We start from the raw sequence: 21,543 nt of genomic DNA, 5'->3' as shown, positions 1-21,543 counted from the left end.
TTGTTTGCTGGAATTTTAAACGTCATTTTAATACAAAAAAAAAGACTTTGTCTCCACATGAGAATAGTCCCAGAAATTACCGAGGCAGTTTACAAAAGAGAAACAAATTAAAAATTACACTAAATAAAATTAAACAAAAAATGGCGACGATTAAAAAACATTAGAAAAAAACATTGAATAAAAAATGCTTTAATATCATAAACACTATTTATTGGCAACGATTTTAAATGTGCTATTCATTCACAATAAACCCGAATACATCTAAAAGCATCTTTTAAAAGGCCAGTCTTTAGTTGCTATTCTACAAATTTAAAAGGCCAGCCGTTAGTTGCTATTCTACAAATTTAAAAGGCCAGCCGTTAGTTGCTATTCTACAAATTTAAAAGGCCAGCCGTTAGTTGCTATTCTACAAATTTAAAAGGCCAGCCGTTAGTTGCTATTCTACAAATTTAAAAGGCCAGCTGTTAGTTGCTATTCTACAAATTTAAAAGGCCAGCCGTTAGTTGCTATTCTACAAATTTAAAAGGCCAGCCGTTAGTTGCTATTCTACAAATTTAAAAGGCCAGCCGTTAGTTGCTATTCTACAAATTTAAAAGGCCAGCCGTTAGTTGCTATTCTACAAATTTAAAAGGTCAGTCGTTAGTTGCTATTCTACAAATTTAAAAGGTCAGCCGTTAGTTGCTATTCTACAAATTTAAAAGGCCAGCCGTTAGTTGCTATTCTACAAATTTAAAAGGCCAGTCGTTAGTTGCTATTCTACAAATTTAAAAGGTCAGTCGTTAGTTGCTATTCTACAAATTTAAAAGGCCAGCGGTTAGTTGCTATTCTACAAATTTAAAAGGCCAGCGGTTAGTTGCTATTCTACAAATTTAAAAGGCCAGCCGTTAGTTGCTATTCTACAAATTTAAAAGGCCAGCCGTTAGTTGCTATTCTACAAATTTAAAAGGCCAGCGGTTAGTTGCTATTCTACAAATTTAAAAGGCCAGCCGTTAGTTGCTATTCTACAAATTTAAAAGGCCAGCCGTTAGTTGCTATTCTACAAATTTAAAAGGTCAGTCGTTAGTTGCTATTCTACAAATTTAAAAGGTCAGCCGTTAGTTGCTATTCTACAAATTTAAAAGGCCAGCCGTTAGTTGCTATTCTACAAATTTAAAAGGTCAGTCGTTTGTTGCTATTCTACAAATTTAAAAGGTCAGCCGTTAGTTGCTATTCTACAAATTTAAAAGGCCAGCCGTTAGTTGCTATTCTACAAATTTAAAAGGTCAGTCGTTAGTTGCTATTCTACAAATTTAAAAGGCCAGCCGTTAGTTGCTATTCTACAAATTTAAAAGGCCAGCCGTTAGTTGCTATTCTACAAATTTAAAAGGCCAGCCGTTAGTTGCTATTCTACAAATTTAAAAGGTCAGTCGTTAGTTGCTATTCTACAAATTTAAAAGGTCAGCCGTTAGTTGCTATTCTACAAATTTAAAAGGCCAGCCGTTAGTTGCTATTCTACAAATTTAAAAGGTCAGTCGTTTGTTGCTATTCTACAAATTTAAAAGGTCAGCCGTTAGTTGCTATTCTACAAATTTAAAAGGCCAGCCGTTAGTTGCTATTCTACAAATTTAAAAGGCCAGCCGTTAGTTGCTATTCTACAAATTTAAAAGGTCAGTCGTTAGTTGCTATTCTACAAATTTAAAAGGTCAGTCGTTAGTTGCTATTCTACAAATTTAAAAGGTCAGTCGTTTGTTGCTATTCTACAAATTTAAAAGGTCAGTCGTTAGTTGCTATTCTACAAATGTAAAAGGCCAGTCGTTAGTTGCTATTCTACAAATTTAAAAGGCCAGCCGTTAGTTGCTATTCTATAAATTTAAAAGGCCAGCCGTTAGTTGCTATTCTACAAATTTAAAAGGCCAGTCGTTAGTTGCTATTCTACAAATTTAAAAGGCCAGCCGTTAGTTGCTACTCTACAAATTTAAAAGGCCAGTCGTTAGTTGCTATTCTACAAATTTAAAAGGCCAGCCGTTAGTTGCTATTCTATAAATTTAAAAGGCCAGCCGTTAATTGCTATTCTACAAATTTAAAAGGCCAGCGGTTAGTTGCTATTCTACAAATTTAAAAGGCCAGCCGTTAGTTGCTATTCTACAAATTTAAAAGGCCAGCCGTTAATTGCTATTCTACAAATTTAAAAGGCCAGCGGTTAGTTGCTATTCTACAAATTTAAAAGGCCAGCCGTTAGTTGCTATTCTACAAATTTAAAAGGCCAGCCGTTAGTTGCTATTCTACAAATTTAAAAGGCCAGTCGTTAGTTGCTATTCTACAAATTTAAAAGGCCAGCCGTTAGTTGCTATTCTACAAATTTAAAAGGTCAGTCGTTAGTTGCTATTCTACAAATTTAAAAGGTCAGTCGTTAGTTGCTATTCTACAAATTTAAAAGGCCAGCCGTTAGTTGCTATTCTACAAATTTAAAAGGTCAGTCGTTAGTTGCTATTCTACAAATTTAAAAGGCCAGTCGTTAGTTGCTATTCTACAAATTTAAAAGGCCAGCCGTTAGTTGCTATTCTACAAATTTAAAAGGCCAGCCGTTAGTTGCTATTCTATAAATTTAAAAGGCCAGCCGTTAGTTGCTATTCTACAAATTTAAAAGGCCAGTCGTTAGTTGCTATTCTACAAATTTAAAAGGCCAGTCGTTAGTTGCTATTCTACAAATTTAAAAGGCCAGCCGTTAGTTGCTATTCTACAAATTTAAAAGGCCAGCCGTTAGTTGCTATTCTACAAATTTAAAAGGTCAGTCGTTAGTTGCTATTCTACAAATTTAAAAGGTCAGTCGTTAGTTGCTATTCTACAAATTTAAAAGGCCAGCCGTTAGTTGCTATTCTACAAATTTAAAGGTCAGTCGTTAGTTGCTATTCTACAAATTTAAAAGGCCAGTCGTTAGTTGCTATTCTACAAATTTAAAAGGCCAGCCATTAGTTGCTACTCTACAAATTTAAAAGGCCAGTCGTTAGTTGCTATTCTACGAATTTAAAAGGCCAGTCGTTAGTTGCTATTCTACAAATTTAAAAGGTCAGTCGTTAGTTGCTATTCTACAAATTTAAAGGTCAGTCGTTAGTTGCTATTCTACAAATTTAAAAGGCCAGTCGTTAGTTGCTATTCTACGAATTTAAAAGGCCAGTCGTTAGTTGCTATTCTACAAATTTAAAAGGTCAGTCGTTAGTTGCTATTCTACAAATTTAAAAGGTCAGTCGTTAGTTGCTATTCTACAAATCCTTAACATCAAAATCAGAAGTGTAACAATTCCAAACAGATAACCTTTTTTTTTTTTTTACTTTTCTGCCTGGCAATAGATCCATTTAGCAAGCTACGGCAGGCTTCCTAAAGTGGGCTTTACGGAACCTTGAGGCTCTGTGTGATGCTGAGGGGCTCTGGAAACCCTTTCTTAAAGAGGGCCAAAACCGCTATCTTCAGACAATTCACACCTGGCACCGTAGAGATTCAACGTCTCTATCAACTGCGCCACGGGCCCCGAAGGGCGATCAAGGTTGGATTTTTTTGTCTTATAAATTCATGTTTATTTATTATCTGATCTTCCATAGTCGGATCTGTACAGAATTGTATATGTTATTTAATTGGAATTCATTATTGAGATGAGTTTTATTTATTAATTTTTATTTTATTGTGGTGAGACGACAACAACTATGGAAGACAGTAATTGCAGTGGATGCAGTCGGGAGATTCAGAGTTCCTATCCCGTCGCAGTTACCAACTGACGAAGGCCAGAGGAATAGTTTGCCGAAACATCATGGACCAACTAAGAAAAAGATAAGGATAATAGTCCACAATAAAAATTAATAGATTTGAATTTGTTCCACATTATAATGTCTGGCGGACTGTGCCAGTTGCCTATTTGCCAAGAGGATTTAGCATCTAGACATTAGGTAACTTGGGCTCTCTCTCTTTTTTTCTTTTTTTTTTTAAATCTATAGTTCGTTTCCAAAAATCAAGGGAGCTAACTCCTCCCGCAGCTAACACTTGATTTCATTTCGATTTGGATTTATATCCGAGGGATCTTTTTAGAATAGATGTTGGTTGCCAACTGTATTTCCTTACAGCTTGGTCTTCCAGGGATTGTTTTTATTTTTTATTTTTTTTATTACAAAGGAGTCACCACTTATCAAGGCCCGAGGGCCACTCGAGGATAAGGTTTAATGAGTATACAGTAGTCAATGGGTAAATATTGTAGTAATTGTTAGTAATGGAAATTCAGTAAATTGGATTACTTAACGAGATGGCTCATCAAGAACTTGTTTACATTGGACTTGAAGATTCAACATCTCTATCAACTGCGCCACAGGCCCCGAAAGGCGATCAAGGTCGAATTTTTTGCTCTCATAAATTCATGTTTATTTATCATCTGATCTTCCATGGTCGGGTCCGCAATAAATAAAATTAATAAAAGTAATACTCATCTCAATAATGAATTCCAATTAAATAATATATTACAGGAATGGTTTTAAAGTCTATAAACAAATAAGGTAAAAATAATGGTTTTGTCCTATTTTGCGGATTTTCAAATATCACAGATGGTCTACCATGATATTCGAGGGCATACTGCCGTTTGTTTCACTATACACAGATTCGAAAAATTGTCAAAAAAAAATATATAACAAATAAAGTTACTTGTACACTTTAATCGCGGCATTAAAAAATGAAAATATCGAATAAAGGTTATATTGTATATATCCGTTTTGGACTAAAGATCTTTGAAAAAAATTTCTCTTAATTTGAGCAAGAAGGGTTTTTTTTTTTTTACAGAGGAAAACACGTTTTTATGACAGCGCGCTGAAGGTAACCATGTTAATATTTTTAGAACTTGCGATGGGAAGATAACTCAGTCTAAAGCGCCGACACCCTCCCCTCCCCTCCCCATCTTTAATAACAGCTTTTTCTTCCTAAAATGGAAACATGGCTACATTTTGATCGGTATTGTTTTTTCGCTGTAAAAAAAAACAAAAAAAAAAACATTTGATCAAATTAAGTTAAATTTTTTTTCAGAGAACTTCATTCCATAACGGATATGTACAATATAACGTTTTCTCGATATTTTCATTTTTTAATGTCTGGACTGAACTGTACAAGTACCCAAATAAATGTTATCAAAGTCCAAACTAAAAAACTATACAAAATACTGTTAGAAACTCACTCAATGTATCTTACCATGACATAGGTTGACACCTATTCGGTGGGTTTCTAACAGTATTGTCTATAATTTTTTAGTTTGGACTCATTTTCCCAATCTTAATGTATTCAACATCGAGCTAGCCGCCATTTTTCTTTTTCAAATATATTGATAAACACTGTATGAGTTTCAAACCGAATAAACATGTTACATTAAATAAAAATACTAAAAAACTTATCCAGTTAGGTAGAAAAGTAACTTATTTTGCCTTTGGTAATATTTATTTGTTATATACTTGTTTTATGGTCCCCCCTCGCCAAACTTTCACAAGGAACACTCGTCTAGCTGAAAACACTATCAATAATTCACCACACTCTTTATCTGTGCCTAAACCTAAACGTAGATTCCATGAACAAAGCTTCTTTCTTAGAACTGCACGCCTGTGGAATTGTCTTCCGTTTTCCTGCTTTCCGGCTGACTACAATATGGTTGTGTTCAAATCTAACGTAAATAAGTTCTTGATGAGCCGTTTCATATAAGTTATCAAATTTACCGAATTTTCATTACTAATGATTACTATATTGTCCAATTTCTACTGTACACTCTTTAACCCTTATCCTTGAGTGGCCTCTTGGCCTTGATAATGTGGTGATGCCTGTGTAAAAAAAAAAAAACTTTTTTGGATCTCTGTGTACAGTAATGCAAATCTCAAGTAGTTTCCAAGATATAAAGAACTTTTTCGAATTTATGTGTATAGCAAAAAGAACACAATGAAAAAGAAAAAGAAAACAAAAAAACAAAAAACAAAAAAAAACATGCAGTATTTTTTTTTAATTAATCAAAAACAAAAAATGGTTGTGAAAACGAAAAGATACTAAAATCACAAACAGGAACAACTAATGAACACGTATGAGTTAAAATTTGAAATGAATGTTTTTCATATTTTAGAAATTATCTTGTGCTCCGGGGGGGGGGGGGCTCCATTGTGTTCTGAAGATTGAGAAAACCTGTTCTAGTGCAGTTTGACCAAAAAAACGTTTATTTACTTTTGGTTTTGTGTATGTTAATTAACAAGTTCAATTATTTTGTGCTGCTGCTACCAGATCAGGCTGTCTGAAGATATTGGCTTCCTGAAACAAAATGCACCTAACATTGATGCTTTTTTGTTTCTTCTACTTCCTTTTGCAAAACTCAATCATGTTCTGCAAAACCAAAAACAACAACCCACCTTTTTCCCCTTTTTCTTTCCTATCTTCCCCCTACTTCCAGACAACTGCACTTAAGGGAACAGCGAGGATGCTAAAAAGAGCTCTCGGTTGGTTTCAATAAAAAGCAGGGCAATGTTGGCAGCTGGTTTGGCTGCTCATTACCCAGCATTACAATCTTCAAAGAAAGAAAATTAAAAAAAAAAAGAACTGGGAGGTTCTGCCACACAGATGTAAAGAGTGTGAGCAACCTGACATCCAGTTGTAAAGTCCTGGGGGGGGGGGGCTATGATACAATGCAACACAATGGAGTGTGCAAATATCTCCACTGAAAAAAAATCTGTCAAAACCTGAATATCCCATGTAATAGCAAATCCTAGGAACATGTTTACCAGAAAGAACAGTTGGAAATAAGTCATACAAGTTTGTCTCTGCTTTATCGTTATTTTCATGGAAAGTGTTCGACTGAGCTTCAGTCTATGGTCCCCCCTCGCCTAACTTTCACAATGAAACACTCGTCTTGCTGAAAACACTATCAATAATTCCCCCCACTCTTTATCTGTGCCTAAACCTAAACGTAGATTCCATGAACAAAGCTTCTTTCTTAGAACTGCACGCCTGTGGAATTGTCTTCCGTTTTCCTGCTTTCCGGCTACTCGTTTCTTCCCTCAAACAGGTAGACTTTGGAATTCCCTTCCTGCTACCTGTTTTCCTGGTTGTACTGATATGCCTAAGTTTAAATGTAATGTAAACCAACATCTTGTTAATCTTTCCTAGACATGATTACATCCAGGTGACCATATGCCTTGTTAGGGTTGAACAAGAGTAAAAACTAAAAGTTTTGGAGCAGTCAAAGAAAGACTTTGGAGCGATACGTGCCACTTGTAAATCTGTTCTTAATCAGTCCGACAGAGACTAGGCCAATTCAGTGGCCTTTTATCTTTTATATAAGAGTTGGGTAGTCTTAAGAGGTCCACCCTCCAAGGCCTTTTCCTCATTCTTTGGGGAGGAGTTAGTTTATAGCTAACTGCCTGAGGTGTCTTTACAGGGGAATGCTGATAGGGCTGCCAAGGCAATTTTTAATAGGTTAAAGTGCTTGTCCTTGAAGTGAAACAACACGTCTCGATTTTATGCTTGTTGACTAACAACCCAACTCTAGGCTCGTGTCCCGAGAGGCAAAGATCACATATAACTTTGATTGCAGTATCTGCCCGAACAGATACTACACTTTGATCTTTGCCTCTCGGGACATTGTTTTTGTAGCAATCAGTTATTGGTCAATGTAGGGGAAACCCTTCATGCCAATTGTCACTATCCCCCTCCCCAACCTCCCTTGCAGGAGCTGGTCCCCTTTTCCCCTCCCCTCCTCTTTCTCTCCACATTAATAAACGCCATGAAGCAAATAAACGCCCAACTCTAGGCTCCCTTTACCATACTAGAAAACCTGAGAGTATCCTTATTCTCATTTTTGCATTAAGCCCTAATCCTCATTAATCCTTCACTTCGAATGTAACGTATACCATAATGCTTAGTTCGTTACACCTTATCATAACAAAGGTTAACACAAAATTACAGTCAGATCGGACCAATAGTTCCTAAGCAAAAGTGGAATGAACAGCAAAAGATGTTTAGATGTTTTTATTTGTTTTTGTTAGCGATACTTTCTTGAATGAATTCAAGTATTTATACGAAAGTGCATTTTTACCTAAATGCTTGTTGGGAATAATTTTCCCATTGACCAGACACATGGTTGTACAGTTCGATTCTATGGCGGAAGAGCCACGGACAGTGGTCACAGGGGAGGATAGGGAGATGGGTTTGCTCTCGCTCCCTTCTCCTTCTTCTCCCAGCCTCGTCCCTTCTTCTACTTTCCTCCTCAAAGTAAGCACTGGCATGGTGTACAGCGTTCCTCCACGCCTTCGTCCCTGGCAGCCTCTTCCCACGAGGAGTGACTGATGCCAGAGTGTGCTTCAGCTGGTCTTTATAGCGCATATTTGGTGCTCCTCGTGGTCTTGTCCTTTTTGCCAGTTCCCTGTAGCTTCCTGTCTCATCTGTTTTGAGCCGCAGTGGAACGATTGTGGGCCAAGCGTATGTGTGTGGCAGTCGCGCAGCCATAACCACCTAAAACAAAATACTTTAGCGACTGACATTCTGTCGTCATACACACACACACACGCACACACACACACACACACACACACACACACATATATATATATATATATATATATATATATATATATATATATATATATATATAAATTCCCGTTGTTCGCATACACCTTTCAAGATAAAGCTAGAACCCAGAACTAGATAGAATCGAGCAATTGCATCGACAACGGACAACGCCAGACCCAAAGTGGGTTTCGATGTACTGCATCTCATCAGTGACGTGCTCCGACATAGGCACGAACCCAGGTTGTTGCACTCATGAAGTGTGCAATACTGACAACCTAACCATATGGGCCACGGCGCAATCTATTGACTATGCCTCGATTTCAAATTCTTATATTTTCATCCAGTTCTACATTCTACGATGTGACAAGCAACGCGTCATATACTGATGAGATGCAGTACATCGAAACCCACTTTGGGTCTGGCGTTGTCCGTTGTCGATGCAATTGCTCGATTCTATCTAGTTCTGGGTTCTAGCTTTATCTTGAAAGGTGTATGTGAACGGGAATTTATATATATATATATATATATATATATATATATAAATAAATACTTTAGCGACTGGCATTCTGTCGTCATACACACACACACACACACACACACACACACACATATATACACACACATATATATATATAAGTATATATATATATATATAATCATTACTATAATTATTTTAATACCTACTGACACTAGTGTTTTATCCTTTCGGAAATGCAGGAGTGCAGGGAGTTACGATTACATCCAGCCGAGAGATTCAAACCCAGCCATAAAGCCATCCCTGACAAACTTCATGGCCAAGGTTAACCGCAAGAAATATCATTAAAATTAACATTTATATGCGAAGATCATTCCAATTATGGGTTGGTTGGTTGTTTTACAACATATCAACACTTTTCAGGTTATTTAATGCCGAATCCAATTATTTTGAAAATAGTATTCATGTTGCATCCAGTTATTTTGTAGAATGTTTTTATTCTTCAAGTTTTTTGTATCTTTAATCGCTAGTTTGTCGTGTTTGGTTTGGTTGTTTTATAGTGGATTTTATCGTTTTTGTTCCCTGCCCTGCAGAACATGAATGAATGAGTTTTTGAATGAGAGAGGGAAAAGAGTTACAGTATTAATGTTTGGTACATTTTAAGTGAGGAAACCAGTCAGGAAATGGGGGAGATAGAAAGGGGAAATAGGAAGAAGGAAAAGAGGAGGAAAAGGTGGGTTGTTGTTTTTGTTTTTGGTTTTGAAGAACATAACTTAGTTTTTGAAAAAAGGAAGTAGAAAAAGAAAAAGCAGCAATGTTAGATGTATTTCGTCTCAGGAAACCAATATCTTCAGACAACAGCAAAAGTTTACCAAAATCTGATCACTACAAAAATGTTCTAACTATGATGCCATGAAATGATGAGTCATCGCACTAAAAATAACCAATATTTCCATATTTCAAGTTGTTGCTTACAAAAGAGTTTGGATTTTTATATTAGGTAAAAAGCTCTGTCAGTCTTGAAAGACTATGAAGACCTACCATAGGGGTACCTGCACATGAAATTTTTGTGGCAAGAGTTGCACAATCTCCAACCACATCTCTCCTGAGTTATCATTGTTAAATACCAGTGGCAAGTAGAGTGTGTATATATATAGTCTTTGAAGTTTTTAACCTTTAAAACTATACAAAATAATATTTTTTTTATCATTCGTTAGAAAACCATCTAGTCAGTAAGTCATTTAATCACCTGCAATCACTGCATCAACTCGCTCTCGAATTTACTATAATACCAATAATTTATTTTTCAAGGGATCATCAGTTGTTTACCATGAAACACTGTTTCGGGGATTTAAAAACAAAGCAGTATATTACATCATGGCTCCCCAGCAGTGTTGATCAAACACCACCATCCTTAATCTTAGGAAGAAGACATGTTTCAAACATTTGATCCAATTTCCTATTCTTAACTGCAATTACTAACCTTTTCATACTATAAAAATGAATTTCTTACCTGTGCGATTCATCAATTTCCACATTTAAAATGGATACATTTTTTAATTTTTTAATTTATCAGTCTTGTATTTATAAGATTAGGATTAATCCATTTAACTACTTATCACCTCCGCTATGATTAGTATTTAATATATTTACATTCTTATTTATTTAAAATTTTATATATAAAGGTTAAAATTATTTTTACATATATACATTTTTTTTTTTAATATATAAATTTATTATATGTAATTATAAATACATTTTATACATTGCTAATATAGTTTTGGGTTTCCTTTATTAATAGTCTGGTTTATCTTAAACAATTCAAAAGCATCAGGATAACGAACAAATGCTTTATTTAACTGTTTATATATATATATATATATATATATATATATATATATATATATATATATATATAAGCATAAAATATGCTTAAATAAGATATTTTGATTAGTGCAGATTTAACATTTATTATTGTATCATAATGGACCAAATATATAAAATGATTTACAAAGTTAAAAAAAAATGACTCATACGCCATCACTGAGAATCGAAACCAAAACGTTTAGTTTACGATTTATTTTTTTCCTCTGACGACATGTTTGCTGCAAGGCTAAAAATTAAAACATGAATCAACTGTTTTCATCTTGATTGTGATTTTTCACAACGTTTCAATCTCGGGAATGTTTTTTGTCGAAATTGGGAATTTGTACGGAATTTATTTCACGGTGGTGGCATGCTCTCGTTCCATCAGGCATGACTGGATAGTGGTCTTAAGTTATTCGCAGTTGTATTTTTCAGTCGCCCACACTGAGGATTGAACCTTCAACCTTCAGGAGAATACCACTTTTTTACAATTGATTTTTCCAAGTATCCTAACCACTGTGCCACGGACCCCGGACCTTTGCACTGTAACCTTCAAAAAATGGTGTGCATCATCGTGCAAGGTTTGATCATGATAGGTATGGGCTGTAGGAGAGTTGTAAACACAAACCACACACACACACACACACACACACACACACACACAGATGCTGCTACTTTTTATATATACATACGCATGAATGCCGCTATATATAGAAGATTTGCAGACTTTTATTCTTATCTTCATAGTTCTCAATGTTTTACCACATTTTGGCCAACTTATCCTCTGGCCTTCTTCAGGGGATTAACCGCGACAGGATAGGCATGTTGAGTCTTTTAAATTAATTACTGCCTTCCATAGTTGTTGTTGTCTCGCCATGTTTTGGCCAACTAATCCTTTGGCCTGCTTTGGATAGGATTGAAACCACTATCTTATGACAACGCTTGGCGATTCAACACCTATCCACTATGCCACGGGCCTCTATGGTTCATCTATTATATGACTAGCAGGCTGCCCGGCATTGCCCAGTCGTAAAATATGCTTAAATATGAATGCAGACTTTGTATTTATTATTATATTATATTGAAGCCAATCTATAGTAATGATTTAAAAAGTTTTAAAAAAATGACTCGTGCACCACCACTGAGAATCGAAGCCAAAACATTTAGCTTACAATTTATTTTTTCCCCTGAAGTTAATGACTGACCTATAAAGACATGTTTGCTGCAAGGCTAAAAATTAAAACATCAGCCAATAGCTATTACATTACGCATGCATATTAATAATGCTGTCATTTGACTTTCACCTGGCATATTTCATTTCTTTAATTTTCATACTTTTGCACCGATTTTCCCTGGATAAAACCCAAATATAAAGTTTTGCATGGGTAGATGAAAACTGACAGAGGAGTTTGGTAGGCAAACTTTTTAAACAAATATATATACACATACATAAATATATATAGAAAGAGGTTTACTATAAACATTTTATGCAAATATTACGCAAGTATAAATCATGTAGAATATCTGCATGAATATAATTACACGTAATAGTTAACTAAAGATGATCATCCCATGAGAAAATCAAAAAAAAAACTAATAAGGAATTAATTAAAATGAATGTTTAAAATAATATGCAAATTAGCAAGATCTTTTGCTAGTGAATGTAATTCCACAACCCAAATATAACAAAGTTGTATTTTTTTTTTTTAAATAAGCAGAAAAAGGTTTGCCTTTTTTCTTCTTGGCCTTTGGGCCAAGATCTTTTTCTGTTGTTCTTGGCCTTCGGGCCAATTTGTTTTTAACAATCTATTTATTTTACTCCCTACACCCGATATGAATTCTTCCCAATCCTCATTAGGGATCTCCCCGCTTGTTTTCGGTGCCCCGGAAAACAGTAGGCGATCTAACTGTCTAGATTAGCTCAGGGAGGGACCTTACTAACAATGCACTAATTTTATTTTTTGTATATTTCTTCTAGATTTCCCACTCCCCAACTTTTTATTTTCCAATGAATTGAACTTTTTTCACACATACACACATTTTATTTAATAGATGCACACACACACACATAAATTGTATATATATCCTTTTTGCAAAAACGCTGGGGTTTTCATTAGTTAGTTTAGAGTCCACAGAGTGAATGAGGTATTGTGGTAAATGTTGCCAGTCAAGAGTAAAGTCGCCACAGACTCCATTTTTACTTTAGTTACAAAGACCCTGCAACACTCCCCTCCCCAGATCTTATAGGACCTTGTGCCTAAATTTGTTTTGTCTTTTGGAGATTTTACTTTTTTTTATATTTTTTTATTTTTATATTGAAATTTTTTTTATTGTAATTTTTTCTTTAAACGAAATAAATTAAATACAAAGATCAAAGTGTAGTATCTGTTCTTCAGATGCTGCAATCAAAGTAATATGTGGAAGCAACCACACATATCAGACCTTTGCTCTTGAGCAATTAGTTTTGGTCAATGTAGGGGAACCCTCCATACCAATTGTCACTATCAAGTTCCCTCTCGGGGGGAACTGTGGCCCCCCTCTCCCCTCACTCTCCACATTAAAAAACGGCCATGTGCCTAATTTGCTCAGTTGGGAAACAAATAAATAGTTAAATAAATCGAAAAAAAAGTTTTTTTTGATACACAAAAAAAAACAACAAATTCATAGGAGTATCAATATTTAAATTTACGCAGTTCTCATATTGTTATAGGGTCAATTATTTCATTATTATATTGTACCCAATATAAAGTCATGATTTCAAAAGTAAAAAAAAAAAATATGATTGAGTGCCATCAGCTGAAATCGAAACAGAAACCAAAATATAAGAAAACATAGTTTCATGATTGAAACTTTGTTAAGAAAACACTAAGGTTTATCTGTACTCAATATGGTTGGAGTGTGGAAAGGAGTGTGTATGTTTTTTTGTTTTTTTTTACAAAGGAATCACTACTTATCAAGGCCCACAGGCCACTCGAGGATAAGGGTTAAAGAGTGTACTCAAAAGGACAATATCATAGTAATCGTTTGAATTTTGGAAATTGGATTACTTAAGGACAACGGCTCATCAAGAACTTGTTTACATTGGACTTGAAGATGGCCATGTTATAGTCAGCTGTAAGAAGCTAAACAGAAGACAGTTCCACAGGTGTGCAGTTCTAAGAAAGAAACTTTGATCATGGAAACTACGTTTAGATGGGCATGGAATATGTGCCTATATTAAAGATAGCTTTCCATGTGGGAGGGACATCTCCAGGGAAGATCCTAACTTACCCTATATGTGCTTCCGGGTTGCTTTAGCTCACACTACTGCATTTATATTTACTCTCTATCGCCCCCACAACAGCGGAGTTACTATCTTTCAAAGCATATCTGAGAAAATTGACCAAGTCCTTTCTGCTTATCCTTCAGCTAACATTCACGTATGTGGAGACTTCAATGTTCACAACGTCGAATGGTTGACCCACTCAAACAAGACCGATGATGAGGGGAGGTTCTGTCATGATTTCTCCATTGCCTATGACCTCACTCAGATTGTTCAGGAACCTACCCGTGTGCCCGATAATGACGGCCAGTATGCGAGCCTACTAGACCCTTTTCTTTCTACTGTACACTCTTTAACCCTTATCCTTGAGTGGCCTCTGGGCCTTGATAATGTCGTGATGCCTATGTAAAAAAAAAAAAAAAAAAAAAAAAAAAGCACAGATAAAGAATGGGGGAAATTATTGATAGTGGTTTCAGCTAAACGAGTGTTTCTCGTGAAAGTTTGGCGAGGTGGGGGGGGGCATAGATTGCAGCTCAGACGAACACTTGCCATGAAAATAATGATAAAACAGAAACAGGCTCGCAATGTCTCTTCTGTGAGAAAGAGATTGCAGGGAAGAGAAAAGGACATCCTCCACTAGGCTACGAAGTCTATTCTGAACTCTGTGAAGGCAGGATATGGTCTTCTTAGCAGTTCCTGCCCAGATGTGGCAGATTTATATTATTTTAATACAATCTAGTTTCCATGACAACAACGTTTTGGCCACGTTTAGTTTGATGGAAAGATGCAAGAGCAGTCGAACTGTCCACAAAGTTTTATGATTTAATAATTTGATAATTTATTTAGAAAATATTTGGTTCAAAAGTGTCTTTTATTTACACATATATAATTAATTTTTTTTTTTTTTTTTTTTACATGGGTGTCACCACTTATCAAGGCCCAGAGGCCACTCAAGGATAAGGGTTAATAGGTATACATTAGTCATTGTGGTTTTAGCATAGTAAACAGTGGGAATTTTGTAACTTGGATTACTTAGGGGGACGATTCAATTAGAACTTGTTCACATTGGACTTTTTCTTTTTTTTTTTTTCATAGGTATCAACACATTATCAAGGCCAAGAGGCCACTCAAGGATAAGGGTTAAAGAGTGTACAGTAGAAATTGGACAATATAATAATCATTAGTAATGAAAATTTGTTAAATTTGATAACTTATATGAAACGGCTCATCAAGAACTTATTTACGTTAGACTTGAAGACAACCATATTGTAGTCAGCCGGAAAGCAGGAAAACGGAAGACAATTCCACAGGCGTGCAGTTCTAATAAAAAAGCTTTGTTCATGGAATCTACGTTTAGGTTTAGGCACAGATAAAGAGTGGGGGGAATTATTGATAGTGTTTACAGCTAGACGAGTGTTTCTTGTGAAAGTTTTGCGAGGGGGGACCATAGATTGAAGCTCAGTCGAACACTTTCCATGAAAATAACGATACATCAGAGACAAACTCGCAACATCTCTTCTGTGAGATAGGGGTTGCAAGGAAGAGAAAAGGACATCTCCTACGAGGCTACGAAGTCTATTTTGAACTCTATCAAGGCAGGACAAGTCCTTTCTAGCAGCTCCTGCCCAGATGTGGCAACAGTATTCCATCCTTGGACGTACCTGGCTCTTATATAAATAGAGAATTGCATCAGCAGTGAGATATCTACTGGATCGATAGAAAGATCCCACCATTTGCTTCCATCATTTTTTCTGTTTTTTTAACAAAGGCAATAAAACTAGGTATAAAACAGAAGATTGGTATAGTCCATTATAAACAATATTACCACAAATATTTATACTAATATAATAATATATAGTAATTTAGATATTTGATTTGAAAAAACTTTTATTTAAAGATATATAATTTATTTACATAATATTTGATACAAAAATTTTTATACATGCAGATATAATTTATTTAGATAATATTTGATTAAAAAAGTTTTATACATGCAGATATATAATTTATTTACATAATATTTGAATTAAAAATTTTTATATTTACCGATAATTTATTTTGATAATATTTGATTAAAATTTTTTTTATATTTACAGATATATAATTTACATAGATAACATTTGAATTAAAAGGTTTTTACATGCAGATATATCATTTATTTAGATAATATTTTAATTTAAAAAGTTTTATATTTACAGATATATAATTTATTTACGTAATATGTGATTCAAAATTTATTTAGATAATATTCGAATTAAAAGGCTTTTACATGCAGATATATCATTTATTTAGATAATATTTGAATTAAAAAAGTTTTATATTTACAGATATATAATTTATTTACGTAATATTTGATTCAAAATTTTTTTATTTACAGATATATAATTTATTTACGTAATATGTGATTCAAAATTTCTTTATTTACATATATATAATTTATTTACATAATATTTGATTCAAAATTTCTTTATTTACATATATATAATTTATTTACATAATATTTGATTCAAAATTTCTTTATTTACATATATATAATTTATTTACATAATATTTGATTCAAAATTTCTTTATTTACATATATATAATTTATTTACATTATATTTGATTCAAAATTTCTTTATTTACATATATATAATTTATTTACATAATATTTGATTCAAAATTTCTTTATTTACATATATATAATTTATTTACATTATATTTGATTCAAAATTTCTTTATTTACATATATATAATTTATTTACATAATATTTGATTCAAAATTTCTTTATTTACATATATATAATTTATTTACATAATATTTGATTCAAAATTTCTTTATTTACATATATATAATTTATTTACATAATATTTGATTCAAAATTTCTTTATTTACATATATATAATTTATTTACATTATATTTTATTCAAAATTTCTTTATTTACATATATATAATTTATTTACATTATATTTGATTTACATAATGTTTGATTCAGAATATCTAGTATTTACTAGCAGTTTTCATAACATTATGTGCATATGTGTATATATATATATATATATATATATATATATATATATATTAAAAAGTTTGACTCCTGTTCAGGTAACCTACATCTAAAATTTCAAGTGTTTAGACCCAAAATTGACAGAGGAGTTTGGTAGAGTCTGCAAAGGTCAACTCTTACAACTTTGACCTCTTGGCAGCCAAATTTTTGCCCAGAAACTGATTAAAACGCTTGCTGCATGTCTGAATACCCTTTATGTAAATTTAAAATGCTTAGACCTACAAATTTGCTGAATAGTTTGCTAGAGACCGCAAAGGTCAAATCTTTTTAACTTTGACCTCTTGTTAGTCAAATTTTCGTTCAAAACTGATTAAAAAGCTTGCCCTATGTTTGAGTACACTTTATGTAAAATTTCAAATGTTTGGCTGAGAGGTCAAATTTTTTAAAAACTTTGACCCGAATTTTTACCCCTTAACATTTATTGTTTTAGACTCAAATTAAGTTAAAAAGTTTGACCTATGTGCAAGGAACCTACATCTAAAATTTTAAGTGTTTAGACCCAAATCTGGCAGAGGAGTTTGGTAGAGTTTTCAAAGGTTAAATCGTTGAACTTTGATCTCTTGACAGGCAAATTTCTGTCCGAAAACGATTTTCCCAAATCTCAGTACCCTTTATGTCAAATCTCGAGTCTAGAGACTGAAAATTGACAGAGTAGCTTGATAGGGAAATATACCCACACAGACACACAGACGATTCCACTTTTATAGATATAGATTTAGATAATATTTGATTCAAAAAGTCTTATATTTACATATAAATAAATTTTTTACGTAATATTTGATTCAAAAAGTCTTATATTTACAGATAAATAAATTTTTTACGTAATATTTGATTCAAAAAGTCTTATATTTACATATAAATAATTTTTTTTACGTAATATTTGATTCAAAAAGTCTTATATTTACATATAAATAAATTTTTTACGTAATATTTGATTCAAAAAGTCTTATATTTACATATAAATAAATTTTTTACGTAATATTTGATTCAAAAAGTCTTATATTTACAGATAAATAAATTTTTTACGTAATATTTGATTCAAAAGGTCTTATATTTACAGATAAATAAATTTTTTACGTAATATTTGATTCAAAAGGTCTTATATTTACATATAAATAAATTTTTTACGTAATATTTGATTCAAAAAGTCTTATATTTACATATAAATAAATTTTTTACGTAATATTTGATTCAAAAAGTCTTATATTTACATATAAATAAATTTTTTTACGTAATATTTGATTCAAAAAGTCTTATATTTACATATAAATACATTTTTTACGTAATATTTGATTCAAAAAGTCTTATATTTACAGATAAATAAATTTTTTTACGTAATATTTGATTCAAAAAGTCTTATATTTACATATAAATAAATTTTTTACGTAATATTTGATTCAAAAAGTCTTATATTTACATATAAATAAATTTTTTACGTAATATTTGATTCAAAAAGTCTTATATTTACATATAAATAAATTTTTTTACGTAATATTTTATTCAAAAAGTCTTATATTTACATATAAATAAATTTTTTTACGTAATATTTGATTCAAAAAGTCTTATATTTACAGATAAATAAATTGTTTACGTAATATTTGATTCAGAATGTTTTATATTTACATATAAATAAATTTTGTACGTAATATTTGATTCAAAAAGTCTTATATTTACATATAAATAAATTTTTTACGTAATATTTGATTCAAAAAGTCTTATATTTACAGATAAATAAATTTTTTACGTAATATTTGATTCAAAAAGTCTTATATTTACAGATAAATAAATTTTTTACGTAATATTTGATTCAGAATGTTTTATATTTACAGGTTGGTCATATTTCTGGAAAATCAGCAGCAACTGGACTGAAGAAATTTTGAAATATAAATCGTGGAATTATTGGATTGACATTTTGTAAAAGTACTTTTTAGATATACTTCGAAAATATTTGTTTGCACAAATATAATTCAATGTTTTTAAAGGTATATACAAAACGAGATTTTATGGATCATACAGTAATTTCTATTAATAATTGTAAGTGAAAAGATAAGAGAGATTGTCCTATTAAAAACAGTAGAATCTAAATTTTTATAATAAAATAATAAACCCAGAAATTTTGCAAAGGCAAAAGTTTTTATGAAACGATTTTAGCTTCTTTCTAAATTTTTTAACCAAAAATTGAAACGATATGGGTTTAAATAACCCTGATGGCGCAAGTGTGTAAATGAAATCCAAATTATTAATACTAAAAATATATACGGTTTGAAATTGTACTTAGCTCGTGCTGATGGCTGTTAGGGTTTTGTTCAATGCATTATTGATTCCTTAGCATTCTTAATTTCTTTGAACATTTATGCAGAGACTCTTCCAAATTAATTTTCTAATTGTGAAATGTAATCATAAGTAAACACAAGTCAGCCATTTTTATCTATTATGAAATTATCTGTTTGATTGCTATTGGTTATTTATCTCATCAAATACTCTCTCTTTTCCCCCTACCTCTCTTTCAATTTATTATCAAAGAAATGCTTTAAAAAACAACGTCATCTTTTATAGATGTCAGCCAGTGTGCGCGGTTATTCCTAACGTCATCATGTAAAAAAACAGATGTTGTAGCAGTCGCATTGTTACAAAGAAAAAGGTATCAGTTTTTATCTTGAATTTCAAAGGAAAAAAATACAAAATTATTTTATTAAAGAAAGTGACTTAATAATTAGGGTTAGTACTTTCCTTCTAGTGTTTGTGTATTGCTCAATTACTTAAAATTACTCACAATCTAAAAGAAAATCCATTCTAACATTGCTACGAGATACTTTTTCTTAGTTATGAACTAAGATATTACAGGTTCACAAGTACCAAATAAAAAAAGATCTCAAGTGAAAAAAAACTACAAGAATGTTTTATTAAAGAAAGTGACTTAATAATGAGAGTTAGTACCTTCCTTCTAGTGTTTGTGCATCACACAATTACTTAAAATTACTCATAATCTTAAAACTAAAAGAAACTCTACATTTTCTTAAGAACTAATTATTAACATTTTAATCTTCATTTTATTCATACAGCATAGGTTTACAAGTAAAAATAATAATAAAAAAAAACAACTCAAAACACAAACTCAAGAAAAAACACAATACTCCACATTTGTGGTGCGTGTTTTTAAAAATGTTATAATCATTCGTAAAAAACAGATATTTTTTCCTGTTCTTTTAAATCAAAATAGGTCCTATTTACTTGCCTCCCCACGAGGGCAGAGTTAGACGCAAGGTCGATTTTTCATGTGGGGAAAACCCAGCTACCCAAAAAGGGGCACTCTGGAAAAATAAATAAAAATTGTCTCAGTCATGAAAGATCTCTCATCCACTGAAAGATGACAGAAAAAGTGAAAGGCAGCATCAGAGCAGATACTTCACTTTGATCTTGTCTAGAAGACCAAGACAGATATTGACTAAAAAATAACCAAATACATGTTTTTAAAAACGTAATACTGTAGCACATTCTGTATTTATAAGTTGCGTTTGTGGTGCATATTTTTAAAAATATCCTAATTATTTGCACAAAACGATTCTGTTCAAATAGATCCTATTTTATTCTGTTCTTTAAAATTTTAAATAGATATTGACTAATAAATAACCAAAAAATGTTTTTAAAAAACCAAAAAAATATACATTTTTGAAAAAAAATGTCATAATTATTCTATAAAAACCACAAAATATTCTTATGGGCTGAGTTTGCTTCTCAGTTAAAAAAAAACGATCTCGTGAATCACATCGATACATACTGACTAATACTTACAAAAAACATGTTTTTTAAAAATGTATAATTATTCACAATAAGTACAAAATGTATAATTATTCACAATAAGTACAAAATGTATAATTATTCACAATAAGTACAAAATGTATAATTATTTACAATAAGTACAAAATGTATAATTATTTACAATAAGTACAAAATGTATAATTATTCACAATAAGTACAAAATGTATAATTATTCACAATAAGTACAAAATGTATAATTATTCACAATAAGTACAAAATGTATAATTATTCACAATAAGTACAAAATGTATAATTATTTACAATAAGTACAAAATGTATAATTATTCACAATAAGTACAAAACAGATGAGCAATACTTCATCCTGTTCTTTTTAAATCAAATAGATCCTATTTACTTGCCTCCCCATGAGGGCAGAGTTATTCTATAAAAAACACAAAATAGATGCGCTGTATTATGAATTTTCTGTTTAAAATAAAAAAAAGTGCACCATATCTTGTTCTGATTACCCCCCCCTAAAAATAACAGTATATTTTTATAAAATGTCACAAAATAAATGAAAACACAAAATTTC

General features: G+C 32.1%; 1 long non-coding RNA gene across 1 annotated transcript in view; it reads left to right on the top strand.

Moving 5' to 3' along the window:
- The window catches only part of LOC145270741 (uncharacterized), a 51,717-nt gene extending 31,638 nt beyond the window's left edge, over positions 1–20,079 (top strand). Inside the window, exon 2 of the long non-coding RNA XR_013865541.1 lies at positions 19,022–20,079. This is a non-coding gene — a long non-coding RNA (uncharacterized LOC145270741). The remainder of the gene's footprint in view (positions 1–19,021) is intronic.
- The last annotated feature ends 1,464 nt before the right edge of the window (positions 20,080–21,543 follow it).

Source organism: Euprymna scolopes, chromosome 46, assembly GCF_053919585.1.
Source record: "Euprymna scolopes isolate OS-2025 chromosome 46, ASM5391958v1, whole genome shotgun sequence".
In the NCBI taxonomy this organism is placed as follows: domain Eukaryota; kingdom Metazoa; phylum Mollusca; class Cephalopoda; order Sepiida; family Sepiolidae; genus Euprymna; species Euprymna scolopes.
This window is presented reverse-complemented; position numbering and strand designations above follow the sequence as displayed.